Genomic DNA, 23,042 nt, shown 5'->3' on the forward strand with positions numbered 1-23,042 from the left:
TAAGGTTCTGACCTACAGGGTTTTTTTATCTCCTCATATTTTCCAGCCTATTTCATTAATATCAGCTTCCTAATCTTAATGTTACTATGAAGAATGCTTTATTCTTCATAAAATTTCATTAAATGCATATTAAAAAAGAAACATATTTTTGTTCTCTTTTTAATTTTAGTCTAATCCCATTAACAAGAGTAAACCACTATTAAATTTGTTGGTTTATTTTCTTATAGCTTATTTAATACACATCTGCACAAATACAAATTTCATCCTGGCCCAACTGGCCATCAAAACTCTGATTAAACTTGGTCTTAAGTTAAATCCTCATACTAACAGAGCCACTCTGTGAATTCCAAATCCATTCTTCCCCATGTTTCTCTTTGGATCCTTGCTTCGGTGTCCCTGTCTGTTTCAATTTATCCCTGGGCCAGGTAGGTCACAGGCTTTGGAAATTTTAATGTTTCCATCAAACCAAATCAAATATGCTAAGAAAATTTCATGTTAAATGCTAAATGAGAATGGGGATGGATGACATCAAATACCACATCACCTTTTGCCATCTAAATGGCTCCCCTCCCTTATGCTTTCTGCTGCTTGGGAAAGCCTCTGCTCCTGATATATAATACTTTCTAGTGTCTATACCACTCTGGGAGGTAAAATCAATTTCTGAGGGAGCAGTCCTGGAATGACTTCTAACATTTTCAGCACCTCAGAAAATACATAAAAATTATTTTTTTACAAGTGGATAAATACATACAAATATCTAAAACCAAATAATAGAATGATACAGATGTTTTTCACAAAACATTTTAACTTGAGCATTTTCAATGTGATTAATAACCTTCAAAAACAAGGCCAAATGGATTCATCTTTTATTATATGGATACACTATAATTTTTAATATTCTTGTTGTTTGATTAATTTTCCTTTACAATAAATAATATTATGAGGAACATTTTATATGCATGTTTTATATAATCTTTTAAATTTACTTTAGATATTTCTAGATACTGAATTATTACCGGTTGAAAAATTTCAGGCACATACTGCTAAATTGCCATTCAGTGGACTTATTACAAGTCATATTTTCCCTGGATACATATGAACATACTGTCTCAATTTTTCTTTGTGATACAGAAATATAAACTGCATATGCTTTTATGTTCTGTGATATGAAAATATCAAATGATATCTTCATAGTGCCTTAAATAATATTTCATTAATTTTTTGACAGTTTGGATTACCAACTGTAGTAAGATGGCTGAATAGGAACAGCTCCACTCTGCAGCTCTCAGCAAGACTAACACAGAAGGCAGGTGATTTCTGATTTCTGTATTTCCAACTGAGGTACCCTGTTCATCTCATTGGGACTGGTTAGGCAGTGAGTGCGGCCCACCAAGGGTGAGCAGAAGCAGGGTGGGGCATTGCCTCACCTAGGAAGTGTGACTTTACATAAGGGGTCAGGGACCTCCCTACCCTAGCTAAGGGAAGCCATGAGGGTTTGTGCCATGAGGGACTGGGCTATCTGGCCCAGATACTACACTTTTCCCATGGTTTTTGCAATCCGCAGACCAGGAGATTCCCTCATGCGTCTACATTCCCCGGGCCCTGGGTTTCAAGCACAAAACTGGGAGGCTGTTGGGGCAGACACTGAGCTACCTGCGGAGTTTTTTTTTTTTTTCGTACCCCACTGATACCTGGAACTCCAGTGAGAGAGAACCATTTACTCCCCTGGAAAGTGGGCTGAAGCCAGGGAGCAAAGCGGTCTGGCTCAGCGGGTCCCACTCCCTTAAGCCCAGCAAGCTAAGAACCACTGGCTTGAAATTCTCACTGCCATCACAGCAGTCTGAAGTCGACCTGGGATCATCAAACTTGGTGGGGATGGGGTATCCGCCTTTACTGAGGCTTGAGTGGGAGACATTCCCCTGACCCTTCTAAAGACTGGGCGGAACGCATCACAGCACAGCAAAGCTGCTATAGCCAGACTGTCTTGCTAGATTCCTCTTCACTGGGTAGGACATCTCCGAAAGAAAGGCAGTTGCCCCAGTCAGGGGATTATAAATAAAACTCCCACCTCCCTAGGACAGAGAACCTGGGGGAAGGGGCGGCTGTGGGCGCAGCTTCAGTGGACTTAAGCATTCCTGCCTGTCAGCTCTGAAAAGAGCAGTGGATCTCCCAGCACAGTGCTCCAGCTCTGCTAAGGGATAGACCACCTCCTCAAGTGGGTTCCCTGACCCCTGTGCCTCCTGACTGTGAGAGACCTCCCAACAGAGGTCGACAGACACCTCGTATGGGAGAGCTCTGGCTGGCATCTGGTGGGTGCCCCTCTGGGACGAAGCTTCCAGAGGAGGGAACAGGCAGCAATCTTTTCTGTTCTTCAGCCTCTGCTGGTGATACCCAAGCAAACAGGGTCTGCAGTGGACCTCCAGCAAACTGCAGCAGACCTGCAGAAGAGGGGCCTGACCATCAGAAGAAAAACCAACAAACAGCAAGCAATAACATCAAAGTCAATAAAAAGGACCCCCACACACAGAAACCCCATCAAAAGGTCATCAGCCTCAAAGGTCAAAGGTAGATAAATCCATGGAGATGAGGAAAAACCAGCAAAAAAATGCTGAAAATTCCAAAAACCAGAATGCTTCTCCTCCTCCAAATGATCACAACTCCTCTCCAGCAAGGGCACAAAACTGGACAGAGAATGAGTTTGATGAACTGACAGAAGTAGGCTTCAGAAAGTGGGTAATAACAAACTCCTCTGAGCTAAAGGAAGCAACGCAAGGAAGCTAAGAACCTTGACAAAAGGTTACAGGAATTGCTAACTAGAATAACCAGTTTAGAGAAGAACATAAATGACCGGATGGAGCTGAAAAACACAGCATGAGAACTTTGTGAAGCATACACAAGTATCAATAGCTGAGTTGCTCAAGCAGAAGAAAGGGTATCAGAGATTGAAGATCAACTTAATGAAATAAAGCATGAAGACAAGATTACAACAAAAAGAATGAAAAAGAACGAACAAAGCCTCAAAGAAATATGGGACCATATGGGAAGACCAAAGGTATGATTGACTGGGGTCCCTTAAAGTCATGGGGAGAATGGAAGCAAGTTGGAAAACACTTCAGGATATTATCCAGGAGAACTTCCCCAACCTAGCAAGACAGGCCAGCATTCAAATCCAGAAATACAGAGAATGCCACTAAGATACTCCTTGAGAAGAGCAACCCCAAGACAAATAATTCTCAGATTCTCCAAGGTTGAAACAAAGGAAAAAATGTTGAGGGCAGCCAGAGAGAAAGTTCAGGTTACCTACAAAGGGTAGCCCATCAGATTAACAGTGGGTCTCTCTGCACAAACCCTACAAGCCAGAAAAGAGTGGTGCCCAATAGTCAACATTCTTAAAGAAAAGATTTTGCAAACCAGAATTTCATATCCAGCCAAACTAAGTTTCATAAGTGAAGGAGAAATAAAATCCTTTACAGACAAGCAAACATTGAAGGATTTTGTGACCACCAGGCTTGCCTTTCAAGAACTCCTGAAGGGAGTACTAAATATAGAAAGGAAAAACTGATACCAGCCACTGCAAAAACATACCAAAATATAAAGAACAACGAAACTAAGAAGAAACTGCATCAACTAATGTGCAAAATGACCAGCTAGCATCATAATGGCAGGACCAAATTCACACATACCAATATTAACATTAAATGTAAATGGGCTAAATGCCCCAATTCAAAGACACAGAATGGCAAGTTGGATAGAGTCAAGACCCACTGGTGCGCTGTATTCAGAAGACCCATCCCATACGCAAAGACACGTATAGGCTCAAAATAAAGGGATGGAGGACTATTTACCAACAAATGGAAAGCAAAAAAAGCAGGGGTTGCAGTCCTAGTCTCTGATAAAACAGACATTAAACCAAGAAATGTCAAAAAAGACAAAGAAAGGCATTACATAATGGTAAAGGGATCAATGCAACAAGAAGAGCTAATTATCCTAAATATATATGCACCCAATACAAAAGTGCCCAGATTCATAAAAATAAATTCTTAGAGGCCTACAAAGAGATGTAGACTCCCTCACAGTAATAGTGGGAGACTTTTTAACACTCCACTGTCAATATTAGACAGATCAATGAGACAGAAAATTAACGAGGATATTCAGGACTTGAACTCACCTCTGGACCAAGCAGCCCTAATAGATATCTACAGAACTGTCCACATCAAATCAACAGAATATACATTTTTATCAGCATCACATAGCACTTACTCTAAAATCAACCACATAATTGGAAGTAAAACACTCCTCAACAAATGCAAAACAATGGATGCAAATGTAAAAAAACAGCCTCTTAGACCACAGTGTAATCAAATTAGAACTCAGGATTAAGAAAGTTACTCAAAACCACACAATTTTGTGGAAACTGAACAACTTGCTCCTCAATGACTCTTGGGTAAGTAACAAAAATAAGGCAGAAGTAACAAAGTTCTTTGAAACCAATGAAAACAGACAACGTACCAGAATCTCTGGGACAGAGCTAAAGCAGTATTTACAGGGAAAGTTATAGCACCAAATGCCCACATCAGAAAGCAGGAAAGATCTAAAATTGACACCCTAACATCACAATTAAAAGAAATAGAGAAGCAAGAGCAAACAAATTCAAAAGCTAGCAGAAGACAAGAAATAACTAAGATCAGAGCAGAACCGAAGGAGATAGAGGCACGAAAAACCCTTCAAAAAATCATTGAATCAAGGAGCTGTTCTTTTGAGAAGATTAAAAAAATAGATAGACCACTAGCCAGACTAAAAAAGGAGAAAAGAGAGAAAAATCAAATAGACACAATAAAAAATCATAAAGGGGATATCAACACTGATCCCACAGAAATAGAAACTACCAACAGAGAATACTATAAACACCTCTATGCAAAAACAAAACAAAACAAAACAAAACAAAAACTAGAAAATCTAGAAGAAATGGATAAATTCCTGGACACATACATCCTCCCAGGAGGAAGAAAATCCGTAACTAAACCACGAAGAAGTCAAATCGTGAATAGACCAATAAAAAGTTCTGAAATTGAGGCATTAATTAATACCCTACCAACCAAAAAAAGCCAAGGACCAGACGAATTCACAGCTGAATTCTATCAGAGGTACAAAGAGGAGCTGGGACCATTCCTTCTGAAACTATTCTAAACAATAGATAGACAAATGCGATCTAATTAAACCAAAGAGCTTCTGCACAGCAAAGGAAACTATCATCAGAGTGAACAGGCAACCTGCAGAATGGGAGAAAAATTCTGCAATCTATCCATCTGACAAAGGGCTAATATCCAGAATCTACAAAGAACTTAAACAAATTTACAAGACAAAAACAATCAACCTCATCAAAAAATGGGTGAAGGATATGAACAGGCACTTCTCCAAAAGAAGACATTTATGCAGTCAACAAACATATGAAAAAAAGCTCATCATCACTGGTCATTAGAGAAATGCAAATCAAAACCACAATGAGATACCATCTCATGGCAGTTATAATGACGATCATTAAATGTCAGGAATCAACAGATGCTGGAGAGGATGTGGAGAAATAGGAACGCTTTTACACTGTTGGTGGGAGTGTAAATTAGTTCAATCATTGTAGAAGACAGTGTGGCAATTCCTCAAGGATCTGGAATTAGAAATACCATTTGACCCAGCAATCCCATTACTGGGTATATATCCAAAGGATTATAATTCATTCTAATATAAAGACACATGCACACAAAAGTTTATTGTGGCACTGTTCACAATAGCAAAGACTTGGAACCAACCCAAATGCCCATCAATGATAGACTGGATAAAGAAAATGTGAACAAATATACACCATGGAATACTATGCATTCATAAAAAAGGATGAGTTAATGTTCTTTGCATGGACATGGATGAAGATGGAAACCATCATTCTCAGCAAACTAACACAGGAACATAATACCGAACACCACATGTTCTCACTCATAAGTGGGAGTTGAACAATGAGAACACATGGAGACAGGGAGGGGAACATCACACACCGGGGCCTGTCAGGGGGTGGGGGACTAGTGGAGGGATAACATTAGGAGAAATATATAATGTAGATGACAGTTTGATGGGTGCAGCAAAACACCATGTCACATGTATACCTATGTAACAAACCTGCACATTCTGCACATGTACCCCAGAACTTAATGTACAATAATAAAAAAGATAAACAAGAAAAAATAAATAAATAAAATAAAACAGAAAAAAAAGAGAAGGACTCCTCCCTAACTCATTTTATGAGTCCAGCATCATCCTGATTCCAAAACCTGGAAGAGACACAATGAGAAAATAAAATTTCAGGCCAATATCACTGATGAACTTCGATGTGAAAATCCTCAATAAAATACTGGCAAATGGAATCCAACAGCACATCAAAAAGCTTATCCACCACGACCAATTTGGCTTTATCCCTGGGATGCAAAGATAGTTCAACATATGCAAATCAATAAACATAATCCATCACATAAACAGAACCAATGACAAAAACCACATGATTATCTCAATAGATGCAGAAAAGGCCTTCGACAAAATTCAACACCGCTTCACGCTAAAAACTCTCAATAAACTAGGTGTTGGTGGAACACGTATCAAAATAATAAGGGCTATTTATGACGAACCCATAGCCAATATCATACTGAATGGGCAAAAGCTGAAAGCATTCCCTTTGAAAACCGACACAAGACAAGGATGCCCTCTCTCACCACTCCTGTTCAACATAATGTTGGAAGTTCTGGCTAGAGCAATCAAGCAAGAGAAAGAAATAAAGGGTATTCAAATAGGAAGAGAGAAAGTCAAATTGTGTCTGTTTGCAGAATACATGATTGTATATTTAGAAAACCCCATCGTCTCAGCCCAACAATTCCTTAAGCTGATATGCAACTTCAGCAAAGTCTCAGGATACAATATCAATGTGCAAAAATCACAAGCATTCCTATACACCACTAACAGACAAGCAGAGAGGCAAATTATGAGTGAACTCCCATTGAGAATTGCTACAGAGAATATAATACCTAGGAGTACAACTTACAAGAGATGTGAAGGACCTCTTCAAGGAGAACTACAAACCACTGCTCAAGGAAATAAGAGATGACACAAACAAATGGAAAAAATCATTCCATGCTCATGGACAGGAAGAATCAATATTGTGAAAATGGCCATACTGCCCAAAGAAATTTATAGATTCAATGCTATTCCCATCAATCTTCCATCAACTTTCTTCACAGAACTAGAAAAAAATACTTAAAATTTTATATGCAACGAAAAAAAGGCCATATTTCCAAGACAGTCCTAAGCAAAAAGAACAAAGCTGGAGGCATCATGCTACCTAACTTCAAACTATACTTCAAGGCTACACAGTAACCAAAACAGCATGGTACTGGTACCAAAATAGATATATAGACCAATGGAACACAACAAAGGCTTCAGAAGTAACACCACACATCTACAAGCATCTGAGCTTTGACAAACATGACAAAAAACAAGCAATGGGGAAAGAATTCCCTATTTAATAAATGGTTCTGGGAAAACTGGCTAGCCATATGCGGAAAACTGAAACTGGACCTCTTCCTTACACCTTATACAAAAATTAACTAAAGGTGGATTAAAGACTTAAATGTAAAATTTAAAATCATAAAAACCCTAGAAGAAAACCTAGGCAATACCATTCAGGACATAGGCATGGGCAAGTACTTCATGACTAAAACACCAAAAGCAATTGCAACAAAAGCCAAAATTGACAAATGGGATCTAATCAAAATGAAGAGCTTCTGCTCAGCGAAAGAAACTGTCCTCAGAGTGAACAGGCAACCTACAGAATGGGAGAAAAATTTTGCAAACTATCCATCTGACAAAGGGCTAATATCTAGAATCTACAAGGAAGTTAAACAAATTTACAAGAAAAAAACAACCTCATCAAAAAATGGGCAAAGTTTATCAACAGGCACCCATCAAAAGAAGTCATTTATGCAGCCAGCAAACATATAAAAAAAAGCTCATCATCACTGGTCATTAGAGAAATGCAAATCCAAACCACAACGAGATACCATCTCATGCCAGTTAGAATGATGATCATTAAAACGTGGAAATAATAGATACCGTCGAGGATGCGGAGAAATAGGAACACATTTACACTTTTGATGGGAGTGTAAATTAGTTCAACCATTGTGGAAGACAGTGTGGTGATTCCTCAAGGATACAGAACTAGAAATACCATTTGACCCAGCAATCCCATTACTGAATATATACCCAAATGATTATAAATCATTCTACTATAAAGACGCATGCACACGTATGTTTATTGCAGCACTATTTACAACAGCAAAGACTTGGGACCAACCCAAATGCCCATCAATGATAGGCTGGATAAAGAAACTGTGGCACATATACATCATGGAATATTATGCAGTCATAAAAAAGAATGAGTTCATGTCCTTTGCAGAGATGTGGATGAAGCTGGAAACCATCATCCTCAGCAAAGCAACATAGGAACAGAAAAGCAAACACCACATGTTCTCACTCATAAGTGGGAGCTGAACAGTGTGAACACATGGAGATAGGGAGGGAAATATCACACACCAAGGCCTGTCGGGCAGAGTGGCGGGAAGGAGAGGGAGTGTATTAGGACAAATACCTAATGCATGTGGGGCTTAAAACCTATATGACGGGTTGATAGGTGCAGCAAACCACCATACTACATGTATACCAATGTAACGAACGTTTACATTCAGTACATCTATCCCAGAACTTAAAGCAAAATAAAATTAAATTTAAAAACTTGAGACAGTTTGAACATTTAAAATGTGTATTTACCTTTATTTTCATTTATATCTAAAGATTATCTATACAATATATTTTTTAATTTTATTTGTTCTTTCCCTTTAAAAATTAACAATATAACTCACATATAGTTTTTCATGAAGAAACAAATACACCGCACCATGAAAGAGGATTTATTAATTTCTTAATTTTAAGAATTTTAAAAATCAGAATTTTATGATTTCTGATTTTAAGTTTTAAGGTCTGTTTTACATAAAAGTAAGGTAGGCATCAACTGGTTTCTGGTTAGTATTTCTCTCAATTTTTTCCATCATTTTGTTTCAATAAAGACATTTTATTTCATATTATCTCATGTGAACAGTACATACCTCTGTTATGATTATGTTTATTTCTAATGTAAATTTAGGTGGGTAATCACTGGTTATTGTTGTCTTTTTAAAAATTATTTTGATGCACAGAAGTTTTAAAACTTAATTAAGTTCAATAAACCAATTAATTTGTGCCCTATCTAACAAAGTTTAGTCTAATACATGGTCATGAAGAACCTCATCCTTTGGTGTTTTTTTTTTTTTTTTTTTTTTGCTCCATTTTATTCTCAAGAAGTTTTATAAATTTCTCTTTAACTCTCAGGTTTATGCTTCATGTCAAATTAATTATTGTGTGGTTTGACGTAGGGGATATGGACTCACTTTTTTTCCACGTGTGTTTTGATAAGATGTTCCTTTGTTAGTTAAATTATCTTGGTGTTTTTGAGGGAATTCAACAGAAATTTCCCTGTGGATCTATCTTTGAAGTCTCCTTTCCTGTGTGTGTGTGTGTGTGTGTGTGTGTGTGTGTGTGTGTGTGTGTGTGTGTGTGATCTTCTAGTTCATCCTTATGCTATGCATTAGTCAGGGTTCTCTAGAGGGACAGAACTAATAGGATAGATTTATACGAAAAGGGGAGTTTATTAAGGAGTATTAACTCATACTATCACAGGGTCCCACAGTAGGCTGTCTGCAAGCTGAGGAGCAAGGAAGCCAGTCTGAGTCCCAAAGCAAAGAACTTGGAGTCCAGTGTTCGACAGCAGGAAGTATCCAGCACAGAAGAAAGATGTAGGCTGGGAGGCTAAGCCTGTCTAGCCTATTTATGTTTTTCTGCCTGCTTTATATTTTGGCTGTGATGGCAGATGATTAGATGGTGCCCACCTAGATTAAGGGTGGGTCTCCCTTCCCCAGCCCACCAACTCAAATGTTAATCTCCTTTGACAACACCCTCACAGACACACCCAGGGTCAATACTTGGCATCCTTGAATCCAATCAAGTTGACCCTCAGTATTAAGCATCACATGCTAGTACCACATTGCCTTGATACTCTAGCTTGAAAGTAACTCCTGAAATCAGGTTGGTAAAAATCCTTCAGATTTGCTGTTATTTTTGATTGCTTAGCTATTTGAAGTCCTTTGATGTTTCATATCAGTTTTATAATCAGCTTACCCATTTCTACAAAACATTTGTTAATATCAGTAAGAAGAAAGGACATCATAAAATATTAATTTTTCTAATTCATAAATATTTTATAACTTTATTTATAGGGCATATTCCATTTCCCTCTAATCTTTTTTTAGTTTTCAGCATAGAGATATTAGCCACATTTTGTTAAATGTTTTCTGAAGTGTTTTGATACAATTATAATCATACTTTATTTCACTTTTATAGTGTTAATTTTTAGTGTCATGTCTTAATTAGTTGTTGCCATATTACAGAAGCACTATTGGTTTCTAAAAAGTTATAATGAATCCTGGGATTTTGCCATATTTAACTTGTTAGTTCTACTTTTTAATTTTTATAGCGTTCCAATGAATAGTAATGAGGAATGCTTATCAAAACCATACCATTTTATTTATTCTATCTTCATGTTGTATTTATTTTTCTTGCCTTATTTCTCAAAAAAATTATTTTTTGAAAAAAAAAGCTTTGCGGAAACATTGGAAGTTCCCTTTGTACTCTCCCTGATTTCATTCTCCCATCTACCTCCCTATAGTTTGCCTTTCAAATAAAGCTGGTGTGTGCAATCCTCAAGTTTATAAAATTTTAAAATTCAATATTTTGATATTTGTAAGTATTAATACATATAGCTATTGTCTATTCATTTTAACTAGTTTTTATAATTCCATTGTAAGACTACACCATAATGAAATTGTCCGTTCTCTTATTTACCAGGTTTAGTTTCAGATTTGAAGTGAAAATTCCTGTGTAGGTCTCTCTCAGTAAATACCTGATAATTTCTCTAATAGACACACCTACAAGTAACATTGCTAGGTTGTGGAATATCCCTTACCATGTGTAGTACGGACATATTGTATTTGTAAAGTAATTTCAAAAACTATTCACTAAAAAAGCATATTTTGTGGACCCTAACAATCAACCACTAGACTGATTTTATTTCTCATCTAGTTAAAAAATACTTAAAGTATTAGTAACCAGGGTTTTATATACTAAGAAGTATATCACCAGGCCTCAATTAGCTTTATACTTACTTTATAATAAAAACACCTCCTAGAACATTTATTAATTCCCTCCCAACATAATTCTTATAAATTAAAACCCCTATTGCTAAGCTTTACATAACTCACATTTAAATATAGATATAAGGATATATTTCTCTGGCTAAGATTAATAAGAGCATTTGAAATATAGACTAACTGAGTCTATTGTATTTTGAAGGGCTAAATTATGTTGCCATGTATTAAATTACTTACTTTGAATCTTCCAATTATATTGAAACACCATTCTTCATTCAGACAGTTGATGCTCAGCAGTCTACAGTGGTCAATTGCTTTCTCACAGTTTTTTTTCAGTAAATCCTGATATACAGCTGTAAATACATCAGTGTAAATTAGAAAAATTATAATTTAAATGTTTTCAGAAAAGCCTATTAACATTATTCCAAAAGGAATAAGGCTTTGTTTAAATTATATGGTACTATTAATCATTTTTTTATACATACCTGTGATCTTAGCCAAAAAGCTCCTATTTATGTATTTGGAAAGAATTACAGTAAACTAAATTTTCAATGTATGCTCTTAATGATCTCTTTTGAGAATTTAAGAATAAAATAAACTTTGGCCTAAACTGATACTTAACAATACAGTATATGTTTTGGAAAACTAGTGGAATATGAAGAAAAAACATGACAAATGTGATTTTTTAATGTTTAGTAGAGCCAGTATATACTGATGATGTGCTAGCAGGAGTTAATGATGACTACATGAATTTGAGACAGGATAGACTGCCAGTGGATGATAATGGTCTAGTTATAGTTGGGCTACTTATAGGACTTCTGTTTGTTAGTTGTCATTTTTAAAATTGTTTTTCAAACAATCTATATTCCAGTCTACTGTATTTCATTAACTGCAATCTATAAGTTGCTAAAGAACACACACTGGTGTTCTGGCTTCCACTGCCCTCACTTCTAATTAATTTGTAGGAAACAGTCCTGTGCCTGAAATCATATTTAGTAAACCTTCTATTATAAAATAAATGGGACCCCAAATGAAAGAATGTTTTTTCTAATGTAAACACCAAATATTTTAAGACCAAAAATATGACTTCTCATGACTTTAAGTTGGTAGAAGCTGATTTATTAATGAAGTGAATTTAACTATGCATTTATTATTTTAAATCTGTTATAAGAACACAAAATAATTTCATAAAAGGGATCAAAGGCCATGTTGGCACAATTTCACTGAAATAGCATCAATAAAATGCTGTAGTAATTCACCTTTCCTATAGTTTGAGGCATACAGCTTTGCATTTTCATCTTACAGAATTAAATTATTTCTCCATTCATAGCAGAAATAATCATCCACTTTTTTTCAGCACCCATCATATGCCAGCCACTAGGCTAATTACTTTTACACAATTTTCTTAAGTTCTCATTCAATTCTTGTAAGTTGTGAAATATATTATTATTTATCACTTTTATAAATGAGGAAACATACCCATAGAAATTACATTAGTTGCTTTGGCCATATTACTTACAAATTTTAGAGTGGTTAATAAAATTAAGTTTGTCCTAACTTTAAGTGCATTATTATACTCTGCTATTCCATAGATGAAGACCTTTATGTATTTTAGTCTACTACTCCACAGATAGTAAGATATATTTACTTTACGTCTCTCATTCTGAGGGGCTGGCTAGATATCCAGAAATCACTCCAAATACCAACTTAATGAGAGGTAGCATCGCTTCCTATTGAGGATGAGCATGTAATAGCATAGAGAAGAAGAGAAGAGCTTTAGCACATCCTAAAAGTTGATGAGTTTCGATTTTCCTTTTGAGTTGGAATGGACTGAATTGGCCAAGAGCAGTTAAAGACACATGTGACATTTGGGCTTACTTTGTGTTGCAGTTTCCAAAGAACAGGATCAGGTCTATGAATTGAAGAACCAATATTTAGCCACTAAGAAGAATCAGATCCAAATGGTGTTGGATGAACACTGGGCAGCAGCAACTCTGAGAAAGTGTTTCTAAACAGAGCAAGTTTTATTGATCCAAAAAAAAAAAGGCCAAAGATTTTCTACTCTCAGTACACACTAGGTAAGAGACCCCCCAAATACTATCTGCAATGTGTGGCTCAGAGAGGTTTGACCCAAAGGCGGAGGACTAATGTGTACTAGGCTTAATACCTGGATGATAAAATAATCTGTACAACAAATCCCCATGACCCAAGTTTACCTATGTAAGAAACCTGCACTTGTATCCCTGAACTTAAAAGTTTTTTTTTTTTCAAAAAGGGAAAACTTTCCTACTGAGTTTCAGGCAATCATCTCCAATCCCCCACTCCCAGTGATGGCTTGAAATCTAAGAGGCACTTCCAAGTCTTACTCATAAGAAAAATGTCATCCTATCAACTCAGCCTGCTGTCAAGGAAAAAGAAGTTTCAATAGTAGCCTTGACATTTAAGAATGTAAAACAGAGAAAACAAAAGCAAAGTAAACAAAAGCAAACTCTGAAACAACATGGACCTTTTTAATAAATGTGTTTACAAAAGTGCATTAACTTCTGTTGAAATGCTCAGAGAGACTTATAGCTAACTAATTTGAGCTACTCTAGGTGTCCAGCAGCCATTTTAGTCAGAGGCCAATTGTTTTAAATACAGGGGGAGAGAAAGGAAAGACCTTTCAGATCACCATGTTTCTAAAACATCCAATTTATAGTTTGTTTTTATATAAAACTATTTTGAGACTTTAGGGTAAGGGTAACCTCATGATTGTGATGGAAATATTTAAGGTGTCATTTTAGTGGTAAAATTGGAAATGATACATAGGAAAGCAGCGAGGATCTGTGAAGATACGTGAAAGGGAAGGAAAAAAATAATGAAAATAAAATATAATAGTGGAAAAGAGGAGACAAAAACAATACTCTTATCCTCCTTTACTTTTTCCTTCCTAAAATGATTTCTTACTACTGATTTAAATATCTTTCTACTATTAGGTTTCCTTTTGCCAATAAAGCCAATATTCATTAGTTAATTAGCTTTACTCTATTTCTTGGACATAACATTCTAAACTTGTCCAGTGACCTATGGAATGCACACTACTGATTTTAATGAGAAGTGTCAGGCACTGTTGGGAACACAGCATTAATAGAGTAGGGACAGCAATATCAGAACAAAATTCCATCACCAGCATTTTGGTAAATGTTTTATGTAATACAGAACTACTAGTATTTATAACTGCTATTTATTTTTAAAGTTAATTTATCAATTAAGGTAAAAATCAGTGAAACAATATTTACTGCATTTTAAATAGGTTTCAAAATGTATTTTTTCAAAATATTAAGAAAAGCCCATAAATTTAATACAATTAAAAATAAAATGTTCAATATTTTACTAACAGTTAGTAAAAATTATTACTGTATTAAAATAATAATTTCATAAAGCAAAAAATTAGAAAAAATATTTTTTAAAGAGTTAACTTCAAATTGGAAGTATACTTTTGCTTAAAGTTTTCTAGCTGCTGAAATAGCTTTTTCAAACTCTATACTATTCTAGCAAATGGAAAGGAGATAGTTATAAACTAACTTCAGATAGTTTTCTCTGCCTGTGGTAACTTGAAATACTCTCATCACTTGTTTGAAAACTTGGAATCAACTTTTGATACATTTTTTTCCAGGAAATGAACAGTTATATTTGTAATTTTTATAATGTTTAAGTTGTAATTTTTGTCTTAAAGCATTGTAGTTCACATTTGTCTCTTTGGTTTCATCATGCAGACATGGGGATTCTGATGGAAAGTTCCTTGTATCAGTTTCAATGCTGTCATTGAACCTATTCCGCTACTTGGGCAAAAAACCCTTCAAAGTAAATTAAGATTTATTCTTATAATAGAATCTTTGCAATACTATTGCATGCTTACATACCGTGACTTGTGTGGGCATAGACAAATGTTCAGACCTATGGACTACTTCATATGACGAATTTATCTTTTAAGCATAAACTGAGCAACAAGGTCACTGCCTGGATTTCGGAAAGCAAATAATTCAGATGTAAAAGTTATTTAAAGATGAAAATAAGAATCTTAGACAAAACCATCCATATTTGATAATTAAAATTAACATGCTATACCTCTATCCTAGAATATAGAAAGCTAGTATTAAACCTATTAAAACAGCAACTCCTCTGCCTTATTATACATTAGTTTATGGGGAAGGGAGAGAAAATTATAAATACATGAGTATAATGACAGATAGGGAGAGGTGCTATATAATTAATAAATTAAATCCGATAAAAGTGGAGGGAGAAATTGAGATTAGGTATTTCCAGGCTGTGTCAGGATCAACAGGAAAGACATCTTTGAGGAGATAATATTTGAGTGAATGGCTGAAGGAAGTGTACAAATTGCTACTGTGCTTTCTGGGAAATGTGCACTTCAGAAAAGGGAGCGGCAAATACCGAGGATTGAAGCAAGAGGTCCTTGAGATATTCAGGAAACATCTCAAAGACCAAAGTGGTGACTTAGTAGGAGATGGTGGCAGAGAGATAGGCAGGAGGAAAATATGGCTCACCTTGTAAGCATTTTAAATCCTTTAGGTTTTATTAATGTACGGGAACCCCCTGAATGGCATTGGCAGAGGAATAACATGATTTTAAAACATATATATTCTTTTTTTGTGGATAAAAAATGATAAACAAGCAAACTATTTTAAAGTTACTTTACCTGTAACTTTCAGCATCTAAAATAATCACAATCTGTTTTCTAGTTGCTCAGGTCAAAAACTATGGAGCCAATATATTTGTTCTTTTTCTTTCTCATTCAATCCGCTCTAAAGAAACATTGTATTGACTCCATCTCAAATATACATCCACAATCCAACCCCTTCTTATTATGCCCTCTCTCCAATTCTAATCTAAGTCACTGTCCTACCCAGTTTACTATACTGTAATTACAATAATAGCTTATTAACAGGTCTCTTTGCATGTGCCCTTGTGTCTGTACAGTTTCCTTTCAAAACAACAGTCACACAACAATTCAAAAATATAAACCAAATAAAGTAACTCATTTGCCAGCAACACTGCAATACTTGCCACTGTACTTAGAGTGAAAATGAAGGACTTTACAAAGGCATTCATGATCTAAAGCTGCCCCAGATTCTGGTTTCTCTTCTAACTTCATTGCTGCTACTTCCCCTGCTTTCTCCAGAGCAGTTAGTCTGGACTCATGCATGGATAGGGTCTGAATAGGCCAAGGATTTTGCAATAGGTACTCCCTCTGCCATGAACACTCTTCCTTAGACAGCTGCACATTCCCTCACATCATTCAAATCTCCGTCAAAATATTAGCTTTTTTGATGAGACTTCCATTCACTATTTGACATGTACCTGAATGAAGGTTCAAAACAATGAGGTCAAGAGGGAGGCTATTGAAATGTTCCAGCTGAGAATTTGGTTTGAACAAGGGTGTTAACATTCCTAATGATAAAAGTGTTCATATCCATGATATGTAGTTATGGGAGAGTTTAAAGGATTTGTTGATGGACAAGACATGTCAAAAGAGAGAAAAGAAGAAATCAAAGAGTAATGTAAACGAATACTGGCAGAAAAGAAGCTTTGTCCAGGGCTCAGTAATCAATTATGAATTTGGAATACATTAAGTTTGAGCTGCTATATTAGATATATATAAAATGGACAAGAGTTTAATGGTAGGATGAAAATTAAACAGGTTTGATGTTTTCAGGTCAATGGAACATAGAAAAAGAGAATCAAGGAATTTGAAAGTGGATGTGTAAGTATGTTTTTTAAAAGAAAATGGGGACCTGCAGGGGGTACTAGACACAGGAATGTCAAATGTAGTCATATAATTGGAGGTCCTGTTGCTTTTTTAAAAATTTATGAAATTTTGTCATTACAGTACATCAGTGAGTGAACTTGAAATACAGGAAGTGGGGATCAGAGAGTGAAAGAATTTAAATTAAAGGTATTTCAGGGTGTGCAATTAAAGGCATGATAACTTATAGGATAAGACCATGGGAGATGGACTGAGGTGAAGGAGAGGGGGAAATTAGCAAAATAATTATCAAAAAATTTAAACAACCAAAGTGAGTGGATTTCCAAGAGGGATACCAAAGTTATCAAAAAATATGACCACAGTGGTGATAAAGAAAAGGTCAGCAAGCTAGATGCTAAAACATTTAGTAAAGGATAAACAGAAACGGAGAGAAAAGCTACTAGAAAAGGAGCGAGGGAGAGGGGGAGGGGGAGAGAGAGTCAGAGAGAGGGAGAAGATACAGCTGCTGGCTAGGGTTTTCAGAAGGAGAAGGGAAAAAATGGCCTGAATATGGCAACAAGGGCAACGCTGTCTATACACTTCACTGTCTGTGGTACACAACTGTAGAAGAATGAATAGTGACCAACTCAGAAGGCTACAAGAAAAACTGTCCTCAGGTTTCAGTGAGAAAAAGAAAGAAAGTGTAGAAAAAATATTGTGGGCTGGGTGTGGTGGCTTATATCTGTAATCCCAGCACTTTGGGAGGCTGAGGCAGGAGGATTGCTTGACTCCAAGAGTTCCAGACCAGCCTGGGCAACATAGTAAGACCCCATATCCACAATTTCTTTTTTTCAAAAAATTAGCCAGGTGAATAGCCCCAGCTACTCGGTTACTTGGGAGGCTGAGTTGAGAGGATTGCTTGAGCCCAGGAGGTTGAGACTGACATGAGCTTGGTTCACAACACTACATGCCAGCCTGGGTGAAAACATGAGACCCTGTCTCTAAAAAATAAAAAAATAAAGAAAAAGAAAATACATTGTGGATACTTGGAAAATATTCTGTGGACAAAATGAGATACAGAGGGCACAGTGGAAGAATACTGGATATTAAGAAATATTGGAGGTTGTGCAAAGCATTATGGGGCTAAGATTCCTTTAATCAGGTATGCCAGGAAGACTTAAAGATTTCATGATGTTAATTCAAATTTTATCTGCACATGTCTGTACTAACTTACTATTTTTTATATGGAAATTAATACATTGAAGGAAGGAAGAAAGTTTATACTGATGAGAACATATGTTCTTAAATGGGGCATTTAGGGGGCCAGATTACAGGATACCTCCTGTCCCCTATAACAATATTGCAGAATGTAAAGTTGTACTAATAGTAGCAAAAGCTACTCTTGATGAGAAAATGGCAACAATGTCCTAGATATTTTTAATAGTTATATAGTTTATGACCAGAAACTGAAGTTAAAAACTATATTTAGACTTTAAAAAATTTTCCCTATGTTAAATTTCAGAATGATTGATTCAAGAAAACCCCATTGTCTCAGCCCAAAATCTCCTTAAGCTGATAAGCAACTTCAGCAAAGTCTCAGGATACAAAATCAATGTACAAAAATCACAAGCATTCTTCTACACCAACGACAGGCAAACAGAGAGCCAAATCATGAGTGAACTCCCATTCACAATTGCTTCAAAGAGAATAAAATACCTAGGAATCCAACTTACAAGGGATGTGAAGGACCTCTTCAAGGAGAACTACAAACCACTGCTCAAGGAAATAAAAGAGGATACAAAAAAATGGAAGAATATTCCATGCTCATGGGTAGGAAGAATCAATATTGTGAAAATGGCCATACTGCCCAAGGTAATTTATGGATTCAATGCCATCCCCATCAAGCTACCAATGACTTTCTTCACAGAATTGGAAAAAACTACTTTAAACTTCATATGGAACCAAAAAAGAGCCCGCATCGCCAAGTCAATCCTAAGCTAAAAGAACAAAGCTGGAGGCATCACGCTACCTGACCTCAAACTATACTGCAAGGCTATAGTAACCAAAACAGCATGGTACTGGTACCAAAACAGAGATACAGATCAATGGAACAGAACAGAGCCCTCAGAAATAACGCCGCATATCTACAACTATCTGATCTTTGACAAACCTGAGAAAAACAAGCAATGGGGAAAGGATTCCCTATTTAATAAATGGTGCTGGGGAAACTGGCTAGCCATATGTAGAAAGCTGAAACTGGATCCCTTCCTTACACCTTATACAAAAATCAATTCAAGATGGATTAAAGACTTAAACGTTAGACCTAAAACCATAAAAACCCTAGAAGAGGCCGGGCGCGGTGGCTCACGCCTGTAATCCCAGCACTTTGGGAGGCCGAGGCGGGCAGATCACAAGGTCAGGAGATCGAGACCATCCTGGCTAACACAGTGAAACCCCGTCTCTACTAAAAAATACAAAAAATTAGCCGGGCGTGGTGGCGGGCGCCTGTAGTCCCAGCTACGCGGGAGGCTGAGGCAGGAGAATGGCGTGAACCCGGGAGGCGGAGCTTGCAGTGAGCCGAGATCGCGCCACTGCACTCCAGCCTGGGCGACAGAGCGAGACTCCGTCTCAAAAAAAAAAAAAAAAAAAAAAAAAAACCCTAGAAGAAAACCTAGGCATTACCATTCAGGACATAGGCATGGGCAAGGACTTCATGTCTAAAACACCAAAAGCAATGGCAACACAAGCCAAAATTGACAAATGGGATCTAATTAAGCTAAAGAGCTTCTGCACAGCAAAAGAAACTACCATCAGAGTGAACAGGCAACCGACAAAATGGGAGAAAATTTTCGCAATCTACTCATCTGACAAAGGGCTAATATCCAGAATCTACAATGAACTCAAACAAATGTACAAGAAAACAACAAACAACCCCATCAAAAAGTGGGCAAAGGATATGAACAAAGACTTCTCAAAAGAAGACATTTATGCAGGCAAAAGACACATGAAAAAATGCTCACCATCACTAGCCATCAGAGAAATGCAAATCAAAACCACAATGAGATACCATCTCACACCAGTTAGAATGGCAATCATTAAAAAGTCAGGAAACAACAGGTGCTGGAGAGGATGTGGAGAAATAGGAACACTTTTACACTGTCGGTGGGACTGTAAACTAGTTCAACCATTGTGGAAGTCAGTGTGGCGATTCCTCAGGGATCTAGAACTAGAAATACCATTTGACCCAGCCATCCTGTTACTGGGTGTATACCCAAAGGAATATAAATCATGCTGCTATAAAGACACATGCACACATATGTTTACTGCGGCATTATTCACAATAGCAAAGACTTGGAACCAACCCAAATGTCCAACAATGATAGACTGGATTAAGAAAATATGTCACATATACACCATGGAATACTATGCAGCCATAAAAAATGATGAGTTCATGTCCTGTGTAGAGACATGGATGAAATTGGAAATCATCACAAGAACAAAAAACCAAACACCATACTCTCTCACTCATAGGTGGGAACTGAACAATGAGAACACATGGACACAGGAAGGGGAACATCACACTCTGGGGACTGTTGTGGGGTGGGGGGAGGGGGGAGGGATAGCATTGGGAGATATACCTAATACTAGATGATGAGTTAGTGGGTGCAGCGCACCAGCATGGCACATGTATACATATGTAACTAACCTGCACATTGTGCACATGTACCCTAAAACTTAAAGTATAATAAAAAAAATAGCCTTATAAATGTGACTATTGATTTCAAGCAAAGAAAAATGTAGCAGCCCAGCTTTTGAGATAATTAACTCCAAAAGATTAAGCTTTCCTGTTGAAAATTATTGAGTGACCAAGTGGAAGCATTCCATTAATTAATACATTCCTCATGCAAATATGTGATTGCTATTTTTAAAATCATTTTTCAAAATTAATAAGAAAATATAATTTTATTATATGTTGAAATATGTCAACCTATGCATTTCTGCAAATGCGGTGTCTTATTTCATAGTCACAGTGCATACTTAGTTAGTTATATTTGTGACATAAACTGAAAACCTTAGTTATATTTGTGACATAAACTGAAAACCTTAACTTTACCCATGACTGACATGGTGAGATTTATCACAAGCCAAATAAAATAAATGCTGAAACTGACTTGGGGATGGGGGTGGGGGAAGTTATGTTAATACATCAAATTGAAATTTAAGTAGTGTAAGTTATAATAATCTAAATCCAGTGAGTAGAAAACAGAAAAAAAAAACACAATAAGCTGAGAATATAAAAGAGAATATCATTATCGTTGAAATATCTCAGAATTTTGGAGAAGAAAATAAAAGGCTTAGAAAGCAAAATTCTCTATATCACAACATTTCTGATTTTTAAAAACATAGTATTCATATTTCTCTAATATTTAGTCAGTGGCATATTTTACAAAGTTTTCTCCCGATTAATTTGGTTAAATAGTTGATTTTCAGACTTGAAAAATTTTTATGAGAAAGACACCAGCTGGTTTAACGAAACTTTATTTCCTGGCTCATTTCCTCATTTTACTCTAAATAGTAAAAATTTGATCCTCCTGATATGTTGAGAATATTGGAGTCATTGCATTCAGTAAAAATTAGTGTGTGTGTGTGCGCGCGCGCACGTGTGTGTGTGTGTGTGCAAAATGGCAATATTAATAATGTAGTTCATGATCATCTTCAAAGCCATTAAGTGATTTTGGTGAATAAACACTTTCCACTCTACAAAAGTGGGAAGTATGGTGGAGAATTCAGAAATCTACATGTCAGGTCACAATGAGTTTCCCTTCTCTACCCATGAACCTCCAAGAGGTGATCAGAGACCCTAGGAAGCATCACTGGAGCTGTGTCCTGTAGCGCCGTGGACACTGCCACCTGTGTAAGTGAAGTGCAGCACAGAGTCTTGTAGCTGTAGCACTGCCTTTGGAGAAATTTCCAAATGTCTATCCAGCTCTGTGAGCTTCTGACAGAATCCAGCACTATTAACTTTATGCTAACTCTCACAATCAACCCACCATGATCTACCTTTGAGGCCATTAAAATTAATCCCTTATTACCATTACCTCAGATATCCCAGGAAGCCAGTGGTTTCCAAGTCATCCCTCACTGTGTGGTTCTTTTCCCTCAAGCAGCTCTGTACACTTCTTTCATATTCTTCTTAGGAATCTCTTTCCTTTGACTGTAAACTATCAAGTGGTGGTTATTCTTTCTCCCTCTTCTCTCACAGCTCAATGTCTACATGTTGTATAGTTGTCTTCATCTTTTCCTCATGTCCCGTCCTCTTCCTTAAAAGCTTTACTTATTTCAAGATGATGCCATCAAACCATGCTTCCCATATCTTCTCCTTGTCATAGTCATAGTCAACCTTCCTGAGCATCCCCTCTAATTCTTTAACATTTAACCTCTGACATGTTATATCTTTCTCTAATGTAATCCCAACCTTACTTTATTTGTTTGTCTGTCTGTTTTGAGACAGAGTTTCGCTCTTGTGGCCCAGGCTGGAGTGCAATGGCGCGATCTTAGCTCACTGCAACCTCTGCCTCCCAGATTCTATTGATTTTTCTGCCTCAGCCTCCCAAGTAGCTAGGATTAAAGGCATGCATCACCATGCCCAGCTAATTTTGTATTTTTAGTAGAGACGGGGTTTCTCCATGTTGGTCAAGCTGGTCTTGAACTCCCAACCTCAGGTGATCCTCCCGCCTCAGCCTCCCAAAGTGCTGGGATTACAGGCTTGAGCCACTGAGCCCAGCAATCTCAACCTTACTTTGCTATTTTTTTCCAACTTTATCGAAGCATAATTGACAAAGTTGTACAAATTTAAAGTGTAAAGTGTGATAATGACTTGGTATATTATATATTGTGAAATGATTATCCTTAGTTAACATATCTGTCACCTTGCACAGTTATCATTTGTATGTGTGGGGGATAGC

At 36.7% G+C, this 23,042-nt stretch overlaps 1 pseudogene; it reads right to left on the bottom strand.

Moving 5' to 3' along the window:
• Positions 1-23,042, bottom strand: part of LOC115933211 (protein eyes shut homolog) — a 182,048-nt pseudogene that overhangs the window by 37,973 nt on the left and 121,033 nt on the right.

This window comes from Gorilla gorilla, chromosome 5 (genome assembly GCF_029281585.2).
Source record: "Gorilla gorilla gorilla isolate KB3781 chromosome 5, NHGRI_mGorGor1-v2.1_pri, whole genome shotgun sequence".
In the NCBI taxonomy this organism is placed as follows: Eukaryota; Metazoa; Chordata; class Mammalia; order Primates; family Hominidae; genus Gorilla; species Gorilla gorilla.